Below are 13,188 nucleotides of genomic sequence, written 5' to 3'. Positions count from 1 at the left end.
AACATGTTTTCTGAGCTATTAAAATAGCCCGGAAAAAATTGCACGTACATTGGTCTGGAGATTGCCAATAATACCATCGGCAGAATTATTGCATCTGCAAGATCATTCTTGCATGTGCCCAAATACGGCTGGACCTCGTAGAAGACATTTGATGGCATTTGAAAATAAAACGTTTCTTCAACTGTTGCCCCAACTATTCGACAGCGTTGCTCAACGTTCTATAAATCTACAACGGAAGCGTAAACCGAGCAAGCATGTCCAATTGGCGTTACGATCGTTGCTCACGATCTATTGATGGGTCGAAGATCGAGCGTATAACCCGGGATAAGCGAAGGAAAGTCGCGATCGTAAAATCTAGTGGGAGAGAGGTTTCGAGAAAGGAAAAACGTCACGGAGGGAGCGTACTGCGGAGTCGGACCATGAACAATCGAACTTATTGTTACCGAATGCTACACTCCAGCATCCATTCCAACAAAGAGTCATAAAAATGCTTGCACAGAGGATGTGTGAGCGATTGGTGTAAGCGGCATGTTATCCAAATGCGAGAAAGGATGAATCTTGCTACGACAAGTGTTATACATGTCTGCGTTCTGTTTAAAATTTCTAGCAAAGGGTAAAGTGTTTTCGAAGTCGCCCAACGCATGTGTGTAGATTGGTAACGTTACACTGCTTAGCTCCCGACCTGATCTCATCTACAGCAACTACTCATCGTCAGTATTTCCAGGCTATCGTGTATAGCTGAGCTTGCTTATATTTTCCCTTCAGCACGAGTATTGTGGAACCGGACGACATATTTCCTGCGACGTGAAAAGAAAGAGCGAGAGAAAGAAGCAGATCACAATAGTCATCCGCGCGGGTTCCTTGTGTGCGATCGAGTTGAGAAAAACTATGGTCGTTGGGGTGCAGTCGTGGTTGGTGGTGCAAGTAAGGGGGTTAAACGACTTTCAAGGCTGTAGAGAAATGTGTTCATTCGCTTAATGCGATGTTTTTCGAACCGTCTCTCCGTGGATGAACTGATCTCTGTGAGAACTGATCTCCGAGAAAATATTCTCTGCACTGTTTGTTCTCTCGCGTGAACCTATGTAAAGCTAACTTCATTTGTGTGCCGTCGAGGATTATACCAACACAGGGTTTCGATCTGTATAATGGAACTTTAAGGTTCAAATCCCATCCAGGCCGACTTCCCGTATTAAGGACTGTCTATCCAACTACGTAGTATCGCCAAGGATAATAAACCATTTGATTTCCAGCATGACCTTTTTGTTTTGAGAGGTTGTTAATCCAAGAAGAAGAATGGAACTTTAAGATACCTCAGTAGAATTTTACAAATGATTAGTTGATTACTGCATGCGTCTTTGGAAAGATTGCAATCATGTAGTGAAACTTTCGGTACGACGGGACGGGTTACGGTACGCCGTGTGGTGGAGAAGAAAAACGTAGACTTTTAATCGTGACGAAAACAGAACAACGTGGTTCCTAGCGGAGTGATCCAAACGCTTTTTTTTCTTTGACTGTACAGGCAATCTAAAGATTCAAGATGAGAATCTTCCTCGATGGAACGTTGACGACATACGGACTTTACCTTTGGTAGGGAAACTCTCGATGCTTAATGCCTGGCCGATTTGCCAGGCAACTTTGGATATCCAGAAGGAATATCCCTTACAGGCATGTTGCAGGTTTGAGGCCTTACCTTGGGTAGGGATACACTCAAACCTCTAGAAAGAATTGAATGCAAGGTTTAGCTTGTTGCTTCTTTTCTGTAGACAGGTTCTTGGGTAATGCAGGTTATTTGTTAAGTTGATGAATTCCTGCTCACCGTATAACGCTACGAAACGCTTGTCGTAAGCGAGATAATGTATACTCTAGTGTATTGTTAAGCAAATATGCTAAAACATCTTCTTTCTTATTGCAAAATTCTACAGTCGTGCGGGAAACTTCCCCTCAATGAATGCAAATTTCCACAACGCACTTGCAATATTATCCTATCTATTTGAAACATTCCCCTAAGCGATTCTAAGCATTACCTTTTACATACCTTGCTTTTCAATAGTTGCTCCGGGGGAAACAAAAAGGCACGTCTCACAAAATGTGTATTTTAGTTTAATGCAGTCCAATACCTCCTTAATCAGCGCAATTGTGTAAAATAAACGTCAATCGTTTAATATAAAATAATTGATTTTTTGCTACATTTTCTTTGTGATTTTGCTATGTTATTTCGCTTTAATTTATAAATTAGTCCTGATGATTCTTTACCACTTAGCACTTATTTGAACTTAAGGCAGTTTATCACACAGTGTAACAAAAATGATAATTTTTACAGACTGTTTTAACTATCTTGCTAGGCTCACAAACTCACAAATTATTTTCTTCTGTTAGCTTACTCCAAAAATAATTTCAACAGATTCTTTCAATATTTTATTATACGTTTTTGGCTGTTTATCAATCCGAAATATTTTGTTTTTGTGAAACAAAAACTATGTAATCTAGGAATGAGGTTTCTTTTGTCTGTTGTTCAGCAATATTGCTGAAATAAAATAATTTAAAAATTCTTCTAGAATATCATCTTTGAAAGGGATAAACCGGATATCGTTAGGAACTTCGCGACTCTCAAATTCTTTCCTTGCTAGAGAAAGGCATATACGTTATAAGGATGCTTGGTTGCGGCTGTGAAGAGCACCTGGTGACCGTCTGCAACACTTTCGTACCGTACCTACTCGCTAAAGGATACAAAAAAAAAACTTCTCCAGCGGTGAAGAAGAACCTGCACAAGTTGAAAATGTTGACAAGTTGAAAGGCAGCTGTGTCTAGGCAAGATGCGATCACCCAGAAGACACGCTTGAGCATGAGGGTGAAAATATCTTTGCACAAAAGCGTGTCGACGTGGTTCCAATGGATGCGCATGCGCTTTTTGTCTCTTACCAAGGAGCTAAACGGCACTCCAAATCTGACTGAGTCGTGCACATCCGTTGTGTAAGGGTTCTCGAACTTTGAATAGAAAATGTATTCAAGCTTAAACAGAAAGGCTTAAGACACATTTTAAAAGTGTTGACATCAGGTAGCGCATAACTAAAAACTGGATGGGCCAATGTGGCTACGCACCACATTGAGAAAAGAGAGAAAAAGAAAAAAGGCAGAGGAATCAGCGTTTTCGGGCCACCCATGCACTTAGCGATAGTCAGGAATATGTGTAGCACGGAACACTGTGCCTCACGCCATAGTCGGTTTCCTGGAGTTTTTTTTTCTTTTTTAAAAACGCGTTAAAAGTGTTGTGCAAAATGTTTCTCCTTAAACACACCGCGGACAAGAAAGTTAGAACATGGGAAAAATACACAAAAAGACGAGACCGAAAGGAAGAAACCGAACTGGTTCACAAAATCGTTAAACGCCTGCAACAAAAAAAAGTCTTTTTCACTACAGCGTGTGTGCAAAGGGTAGGAAGTAAAAGAAGGATCCATCCTTAGCGGGTCATTGAATCCTAGAATTATATTAGTAAAGAGCATGGTTTGCAGTTGATGAAGTCTGCTTTCCTCAATCTGCAAGCATTAATTTTGTTTAGTTTAGCTAATTGTAGTTTGTTATGTTTATATGTTTTTTTTATGTGTTATTTGTTATTTGTTTGCAAGATACGATAACATCGTTATGCGCCAGTCGCTATTTTGGCCCTAGAATCGATAAAAGTTGGTTTAGGAAATCAAACGTCGTAACTGGTGACCTTGCCGTTGGCGGAAAGTCTGCATTCGATGCTGCAGCAACCTTCAAAGGTTATTGTGGCTATCGGCTCCATGCGTTTTGCAGACATCAGGGTCGCCAGCAACAACAATGGATCACTGAACCAAAGTATTAGCTTTGGGAGACGTGAAGTTGTGACTGCTGACGGTCTTACTGTTGGTGTATTGCGTGAGTTAGATACTACTTTTTTTTATTTCGTAATGATGGCCAGGCCGTATTCCTTAAAATCTCATCTTATATTTAGCTTAACAATTCGTTAAACTTATATCCTATTTGGAGGGTTTCCTTCTTCCTCAATTCAAGGGCACCTTATCCCGGGTAAGCTCGGTTGTGGATGTTGTTACTGCCAGGTATGGTTCTAAAGTTGAGCTCTCTATGTCTGCTAAGGGGTTGGCGCCTCTGGGGTTTCGTGCCGTGGCGACTAACAATTGGCTCCCAAGAAAACCTCTTTTCTTGTGGATACTTCTTGATGTTCACCACACCATATAGTTACCAGTATTAGCATGTTATGGTTGGCGGCCCAACCATTGGTAGAACGCACGAGTCCAAAAGCCACTACAACTTTCTGAAGCTACAGTAGCATCTAACTCATGCATTCCGCCAACAGTATAGCCACCAGTCACAACTACACGTCGTCCAAACCTAATTCAATTGGTTCAGTGATCTAATGTTGTCGCTGGCGGCCCTAACGCCAGCAAAACGCAGGGAGCCGACAGCCACAATAACCTTGTAAGGTTACTGCAGAATCGAAACCAGACATTCCGCCATCGACAAGGTCGCCAGTTACGACCTTAGATCTCCTAAATCAACTTTTATCGATTCTCCGGCTGAAATAGCGACCGGCGCAAGTCGTAGCCACCGAAGCCATTAATAGGACGATAGTGCGTACAATCTACGGGAAGGGAGAGGGAAAGGGATCAAAGGACGATTCCCATATCTTTGGCGAAGTCAAACAGAATCCGCGCATATTTGTAGTCCTCCTGATGCCTGAACGGATGCTAAGAGTCTGGGTCTAGCCGCATCGAACTCGACACATGAGCAGAGGATGTGGTCAATGTCATGGTATTCGTTGCTACAGCTACAAACCTTGAAGTCAGCGCTTCCTATACGTTGAAAATGTATATTTATCACATAATGGTTCGACATAAATATCGACATGATTCGAATAAACGCACGATCTACCGGGAGCCCGGGAAACCTGTGGTGAGACGGAGTGCGGGAACCTCCCGAGTTCGTCCTCATCCCACATGCTCTGCAAGCGGGCCATGCACAGCTGTTGTGGGGTGCGAAGAAACTCGTGAGGGGGAATCGACTTCTCAAAAATGCTGCCATCGGAGGCACCTCGTTTGGCCAAGGATTCCGCTTTTTCATTGCCGGGGAGTTAGATACTACTGTAGCAGCCACAATATCTAAATGCTGGCAACGAAATGCAGTATGCGTAAAAAAGGGAGTCAGCCAACTGTCCAAGGTACGATACCCCTAAGAGGCGCTAATCGCTAGTAACAACATCAGAATGATACCTGGCAGCAATAACATCCGCAACCGAGCGCATCCGTGATAAGGTGCACTTAAACTGAGGGAGAAGGAAATTTCTACCCTCCAAATAGCATGTAAGTTGAAAGAGGTATGAAGGCCGTCATTATGAATCGGTTAACACATAATGACCCGTAACCTAAAAGTCCGTATAAATTGCAGTTTCTTGGTAGCCATCATCGAACTGCAGAAAAGCATTCAATAAACATTAGAAATTCATGTATTTAATGTCCACATTCGCGTACTACATCCTGTAATAAGAAATAATTTAAAACATGAAGTAAAAATATTAATCTAATTCTCATAGCAGATAACGAAGAATCAATGGAAAAACAGTCAATGCATACAAACCGTTTTCTTTGGCTAATTGGGCCGAAAGCCTTTGGAACTGAAAGCATTTTGTTATATTCTGCATCTGAAAAGAGTGTTTTTTCTTGTTCTAGTCTGTGAACAGATTGAAAAAGCAAATCAGCTACTTTCGGCATGTTGTCAAACAAAACAAGAAAATGAATAACTGACACAAATCATTTTGTTCTTATCGCATGGTCACGGATGGGTGTCATTTTATTGACGGATTATAGTGGATGTCAGTGTTGGTTTGTTAAATAGTAAACTTGTGTATTTATGATAGTATAATATGTAAAAAAAAGAATTTCATTTTACAACTTTCAACACTAATGTTGGCGCGTTGGTTATCCATAGTAATCTGAATATACTTATTAACTAATAAAACATACTCAGGTGTATCTAGTTAGCATTTCTATTTGATAATCCTTATGCCTTAGTAACTAAAATTATGTGATTCAAAGTTGTTTTGTTTATTCGGAATGTGCATTATGTACATTGCTACAATGACAATATATTGTACTGTTTTAATTGTTTTCACCGCATTTATTCTTTGCCTCAACTTCATTAAACCCGTTTGCAAAATCATCAACCAACATGAAAGAAAAAAAAAAGGAAACCATTCGACTTGTTTGTACGAGAACCATCACACTTTATAACAATGCCAAAAATTTTTTGTGTGTAACTTACAGTCAATAATGAAAAGCGGAAAGGATATGAGCTCTTTTGGAATTTTAACCACAGCCATAGTCAAGCTACTTTAGTGAGCTGAGCTTGGGGCTTTCTGTGACCAAGATGTGATCAGTGTCCAACCCTTTTAGACGCAACATCAACCAATAACTCATCATTTCATCAGCCTGAAATTTGGAATATTAGTCACGGTTAGCAGGCTACTTAACATGATAAAAACCGACATCCTATGTCTGACAAAGAAGTATGAAAACCCCTTTAATGAGCTTTTCTGCCCACGTGGGCCAATATACCTTACGTAGCAGCGCAGCAGAACCACTGTTGGTATTCATAACAATAAATTGTAAAACAATGGCTTTGCTGGCAAAAACATAAGACAATACATGTGTTACATTTTGTTTACTTGTTTATTATATTTAGTAAACAATTTTTGTAATAGAATTTTTGTAATATTTATTTCATTTTATTTACATTTGATTATTACGGTCCATTGCCGTAGTGTCAACACCGTTGTGTTGAGTAGATTTTCCCATATTGTTAAGGCATTTCCTCCTTATTATTTGCCTTATCCCGGGCATACTTGGTTAGAATTGTTGTAATAGATGTATAGAAAAACCACAGTATGTTTTCTGGGGGGAGTTATTACTGCATAGTCATGACCTATAATAATTATGCAAAACTATGCAAGATGTACAGGGGCGGGCCGGTGGTACAGGCGATAACGTAATGATAAGGTAGTGAGGACTGGCTAACCAACTACGTGGTATCGACACGTCTAGTAAGCCGTTTGATGGCCGGCATGATCTTAGAGGACGTTAAGTCAAGAAGATGCAAGATGTACAACATGTACACTACACGAAACCGGAGCTTCATAACAAGTAAGACATTTTTGAAGATTTTAACTCCATGAAAATGTGCAAAAGTAAATATGATTTACATTTTCTGCATCACTACCAAGCACATTAATGCAGTTTTCATTCTCCATAATAAAGAAGATCTGAGTACGGGATAAGGCTTGAAAAGCAGGGAGGAAATACCCTGTTAATTTTATCTATTTATTTATAATTAATTATGACGGTCCAGTGCCGTATTGTCAACACCGCTTGTGCTGAGTATATTTAATAATCATATTGATAAGGCATTTCCTCCTTATTCTTTGCCTTATCCCGGGCATACTCGGTTATGAAATACCCTGTTGATCTAGTTTGGAAAAAAATAGTCAACACAAACGGTGTTGACAATACGGCCCAAGTCGCCATAGTTAAAATAAATTAAAAAACATCAAAATAAAGAAGATCTGGTGCTGCGTCGTTACATTTGCGCCAGAACTTGCACAACAAGATATTGTTCAAAAGAACTCAAAGAAAAAAAAACAGAGCCGAAGATAATACACAAGAAAAAAGGATAAAAGAGTGGTCACTGTTCATGATGTTGATAAGTTATTACAAAGTCAAAGACCTTGGTGGTTTGATAGGTAGTACCTAAAATAGGCCAAATTGTTGCGATCACTGGTTTATAAAGCAATGCACAACATGTCGTGTTTACAACATGTTTAAAAAACCATCTAATCATATCCAAAACCATAGTGTGTGATTAATCGCCTTGGGCGTTCATGTTGCAGAGCAAACAACATCACAGTGTCGTGTTGGCTGAGCAATGGAAATGCCTTATCATATGGCAACAGATAATGTTTAGGTATTCAATTATTTAGTATCTTGTTGGATTTGACAACTAGCATCATATCAACAAGACGGCTTTCTACAAATTATCCCAAAAATGCAGTGATTGGTATTTAAAGTTATGCATCAAAATAAAAGATTTTTGTCACACTTTAAAAATGTTCTTCTCTTTTCATACATATACCAAGAGCACTACTTTACTTTCTTAATTTATTTGAAGCCGGCAAAAAGCTTGAAAGAAAAAAGTGGGACGTAAAAGGACTTCATTGAAAATTAACAAACTTTTAAAGTTCGCAAGTATTAGGAAAAAAATAACCTTTACTATAGGACACTTTGAGTCTAGATTCGTTCTGATATCCTAAAGAATGGCAGGAAAAGCGCTTTTAATATATAATTAGAAGACATAACGAGCTACATGACACCGAATGTATGATTCAAAGGAAACACAAAAACATCCCATATCAGCCGATTAGTCAGCGAATTCTTCTGCCCAGCACGCTCCAACGGTTTGTTGTACATCCGGAAGACAGAACGAGCGGAATATTCCGTGCACCGGACAATATGCATCCGGAACATCGAAATATAGAAATATTCTGTACGTTGGACAATTTTCACCTTGGAGCGTTCCATACACCAACTGCAAGTTATGGACAAGCGAGAGAAGAATCGATCAGATTTAATTAGTCTCTATTTGGAACTCAAATCAACAATAATCGTTGCACCTTAGAAGCGGTGGAAGACTCAAAGAATTCTAGGGACCGTTGACAATAAACACATTTTATAAAAATTATTGTCTCGTGTACCATGCACTCACGAGCATATCTGAAGATCCATCTCATGACTGTCAAAAACTACCTTCAGGTTTCATTCCCCGTTCCGATGACAGTAATGCTAAGTTGCATTTTTTGCTCATTTTGAACAGGAAAAAGTATTATACCGACTAGCAATAACGGTAGCAATATATCCGCCAACGAGACACCGTCAATTATAGTAAACATTAGCTGTATCAGAAAAACATTGGTTTTGGTAATGCGAACAATAACAACGTCCGACAATATACCTCAACAACAACTGAGAGAACCCGGAAACCGTATGATCCGGAAAATGAGCAGATGCACGGGATAAATTTAATCTACATGGACCAGTAAAACTATAAGATGTACGAAATTTGAGTGGTTGTATATAAAATTGAGCCATATAGTAAGAGCATTACAGTTAGTTACTGGATGAGTAAAGTTTTGCTAGTGGGACCAATTTTCAAAAATGATCCTAGCACTAAGCATCAAACTCTTTCTCTAACGAGTTTACCGTTACGTATATGACTCCAAACACGGCCTTCAAAGATCATGTCCGGAGAGTAAAACGGAAAATAATAAAATTATTTTATTAAAATACACTTATCAGCCGGTTAAAGGTTCACTAACTGAAAGCCGGTGAACGGGAATCAGGTCCATTGGAAAGATTGAGCTAGTGGGAACAAATTTATAAAATGATCCTACCGCCTAGACCCAAACCCTTTCACTGATAATTTCAGTTTTATGGATAGAACTGCACATCACAATCACATCATCTCTGCCCAAGATTCTTCTTCTTCTTATTCTTTTTGGCCTGCTCAGGATCGAGCACGTCGTGTCGACATGGCCAGGTCAACCAATCAGTTTCCAGGAAACTCGGTCTAGGACTGCAGTCCTCCATCCACGGCTGTATCCGATCTCCGACAGGTTAGGTTAGGTTAATAGACGAAAGATTAACTTTCGTCTATCTTTCGACGAAAGAAACTATAATTTTCCAGACAATCTGTCTGGGAAATCAGATCAGTGAATGCTTCGCTAACTGGAAGCAGGTTAGAGGAAGGCAGAATCGTTTGAAAGATTAAGGTACCAGGACCAATTTTCTTAAACGATCCTTGGTTCCCTGATACTTAGCTACGGGGAAAATCAATCAAACGCGATAGAATTAAGTAATAGGAACCCCAAAAACAAGAAGAAGAAGCAGAAGAAGATAAGCTGTTGATGGGATCCAATATTTCTATAATGGCGATAAAATCTGAACAGCATCCTTATTCTTCATTGACAATGTAAGATGAGATTTTACATCGATCGTAACAGAAATAACGTCTGTCGGCAAGATAAGAATCACATCGTGTAGCTGGACACCTAATACCACTGGGCGGACGGGGCGGATGCAATTGGTTTAAGCTGCCCCGGGGCCCCAACACGTACATCAGGCTGCTATCTCGACAAGACAAACCGATCCCATATTATAGGAAACTTTAAAAAAACCGCATTCAATTTGAGGCGAACTATGATTCCAAACTGAGTGATTTGGTGCTTACATGTACACTACACGTCAAAAATGCTGATCCCTTGAACCGGAACCGAATGAAACTGAACTGGACGGTAAATATGTATCAGGGAAGTTTCTTGCAGCACCAAAACTTGCAGCAAACAGACGTCATATAAAAAACGACGTCATATAAGAAATATAAGTGGTTGCGTCTAAACAGTTGAAGTAAAACAGCTAGTTACTGGATGAGCTTGCTAGTGAAAGCAATTGTCAAAAATAATCCTACCACTACGGGCCACACTCTTTCACTAACGAGTTTACCGTTACGTGAAGGCATCCAAAAAAAAAAATTGAAATGTCTGGCAACTACCGGAAATAATAAAATTATTTCATGAAATTGTACATATCCGCCAGGTAATGTTTCACTAACTGGAAGCCGGGGAGCAAAAAGTAAGATTGACAGAAAGATAGAGGAAGCAGGACCGATTTTCAAAAATGATCCTCTCACCAAGATCCATATACTTCATCTATGGACTTCATAGTTCCGTTTCAATGAACAGCAAATTTTTGCTTTGATTTATAAAAATATGGCCATACAATTCAATAAATATGATTGATGGATTGATGGATTCATCCGGACCGTCCCTCTGTAGTGAGGACTGACTATCCAACTACGTGGTATCGGCAGTCTAGTAAGCCATTTCGATGGCCGGCATGACCTTAAAGGTCGTTAAGCCAAGAAGAAGAAGAAGAAAAATTGATGGACCGATAGTAAAATGGAGCGCCCACGGTATCAAAAATCATCAGGACTGTTCCTTGATACTTAGCTACAGGAATTTCAAACGAATGTAGAATAGAAAATCTGAAAAAACACAGGAAAAAATTCAGATCTCTTCGATCCGTATTACCAGTAGCGGGATGAGATTTTTGTATCGATCGCAACATAAATTTCGTGTGTCGTTAAGCTAACAGATGACATCGTGTTGCTGGAGACGCATACCACAATACCACATTGCGACAGTGGCAGCTGCACTCTGGGCCATGCTGAGAGTGCAACGGCAAGTCAAGTGATAATAATAATAATAATATTTTTTTTATTCATAAAAGACGGCCAGGCCGTATTGCTATTAATAATATACTTGTTTGATAGAAAAATTGTTTTGTGAGCACATAAAACAACACAATGAAAGGATAACGCATGGCGCAAGCCGTCGCAATTACAAAAATAGAAAAAAGGATAAAAAATACAAGATATATAAAAGAGATGCTTCTCTTAAAATTATTATTTTTTTGCAATGCAAATGTTTAAAGGCAATATAAAATTCGAAGTTTAAAGGTTAAGCTTAAAAGATGAAATTAGTGAGAAAAATCCAAACTCACGCTACATTCTCTAAGACAATCGTAGACTTGTAACAGCGGATTGAAATTTAAGTGGTTGATAAAATATTTTTCAACAAAATGTTGTGCTGAATGCAGTTATTAAAGAATATATCAAAAAAGCCTCGTTTGTTAAGCAGCTTCATTGGAAAAAAAATCTATAACTGCTTCACAGAAAGAAACAGTATGATTTCATCAATAAATTTGGCTCTAAATGATTCACAGTACAGAAAGTTACAAATGGTTGATCACAATGAAGTAACGATAAATAATACATTAATGGAGGTTAGTTTTTTTTTTATTTCGTAATGACGGCCAGGAAGTATTCCTAAATGGAGGTAAAGGGAAAAACATTAAAATGAGCACATTTTTCACGTACATGGGTTTTCATGGGACATCAAGGGATCTTTTGCTCGTTGGCCTATAACAAAAGAGCTCATAGCTTCCTAACCGATCATCAACTGATACTGTTTATGTCACACATCTGGTACTTTCGGGGCAATAAAATCGTGTTTGATCAATGGTATCGTAAATGATTTCCAGTTCTCAGAAACAAATTTTGCATAATAACCAATCCAAAACCATCTCCAATGACATGCCAAAGAAATTTCCGTTTCAATTTTATCACAGCCAAGACGAACATTATGCTTCAATTCGGATTAAGTTTTCGCTCCAAATCGCACTATTTAAATTTGTATAAACATAACTATAAATTGCATGCTGAGAATGTAACAGTACATGTCACGACGGTTGTTACTTCTTATTACCTAAATAATTTCTAATAGCGAAACTTCCGTACATACCCACGAAGTAGCAGCTTATTACCATGCTCAGATGGACGAGTTTTGAAGCGAATGACTTTTTGATGGGTGGCTTGATTGCAGGTTATAGATTGAAGCTTTCAAGCTGAGCGATTGAGTTTGAATGTAAAAGGCTGTAGATTGATGGTTTCTAGCTGATTGACGATACGTTGATCGTTTGGTTGGGTTGAGAGTTGTTTACCTTCCATAGATTGACTGGTGTAAAATATTCGTCAGTTTATTCGTTCGTCCACTCTTTGAAATGCTAGATGGAGGAGAAAATGAAAACAAACAGAAAGCGAAATATAAAAAAAAAGAATTGATTTTTAGATCAATGAAAAGTGAACTTACCACCTTGCACAAGAGTTGCTTCTTAAATCTTTTTCACTCAAGTATTGCGGCAAGAATGTAGATGTGATGATACTTAGTTCCAATCCTTAGCATACGTAATAAATACAGAATATATCATTTACGTTCTACAATACCCATGGCATCATGGGTTCTTACTCATGTTTGATTGACAATCAAATTTACAAAATTCACAACGCTATCGGTGAGTGCTACGGAGATCAGATGAGAAGTTGGCAAGTGTTTACAAACTTTAAATTGTAATAATACATCTGGAAGGAATAAAAACGACTCATTGAAGACTTAAGCGAAAGCTGAAAGAGAAAACTCATAATCTTACCAACAAGCTTCTCTTGTTTTCCAAGCTGTCCGAAGCTACTCAATATGTACAAATGGATGTG

At 38.8% G+C, this 13,188-nt stretch overlaps 2 protein-coding genes across 2 annotated transcripts in view; both read left to right on the top strand.

Moving 5' to 3' along the window:
- The window catches only part of LOC126557109 (F-box/LRR-repeat protein 7), a 440,460-nt gene that overhangs the window by 27,335 nt on the left and 399,937 nt on the right, over positions 1–13,188 (top strand). The gene's annotated exons all lie outside the window — the stretch shown is intronic.
- The window catches only part of LOC126556930 (bumetanide-sensitive sodium-(potassium)-chloride cotransporter-like), a 146,775-nt gene continuing 137,157 nt past the window's right edge, over positions 3,571–13,188 (top strand). The window contains exon 1 of the mRNA XM_050212493.1: positions 3,571–3,574. The gene's annotated coding sequence lies outside the window, so the exon portion shown is untranslated. The remainder of the gene's footprint in view (positions 3,575–13,188) is intronic.

This window comes from Anopheles maculipalpis, chromosome 2RL (assembly GCF_943734695.1).
Source record: "Anopheles maculipalpis chromosome 2RL, idAnoMacuDA_375_x, whole genome shotgun sequence".
NCBI classification, from domain to species: Eukaryota; Metazoa; Arthropoda; class Insecta; order Diptera; family Culicidae; genus Anopheles; species Anopheles maculipalpis.
This window is presented reverse-complemented; position numbering and strand designations above follow the sequence as displayed.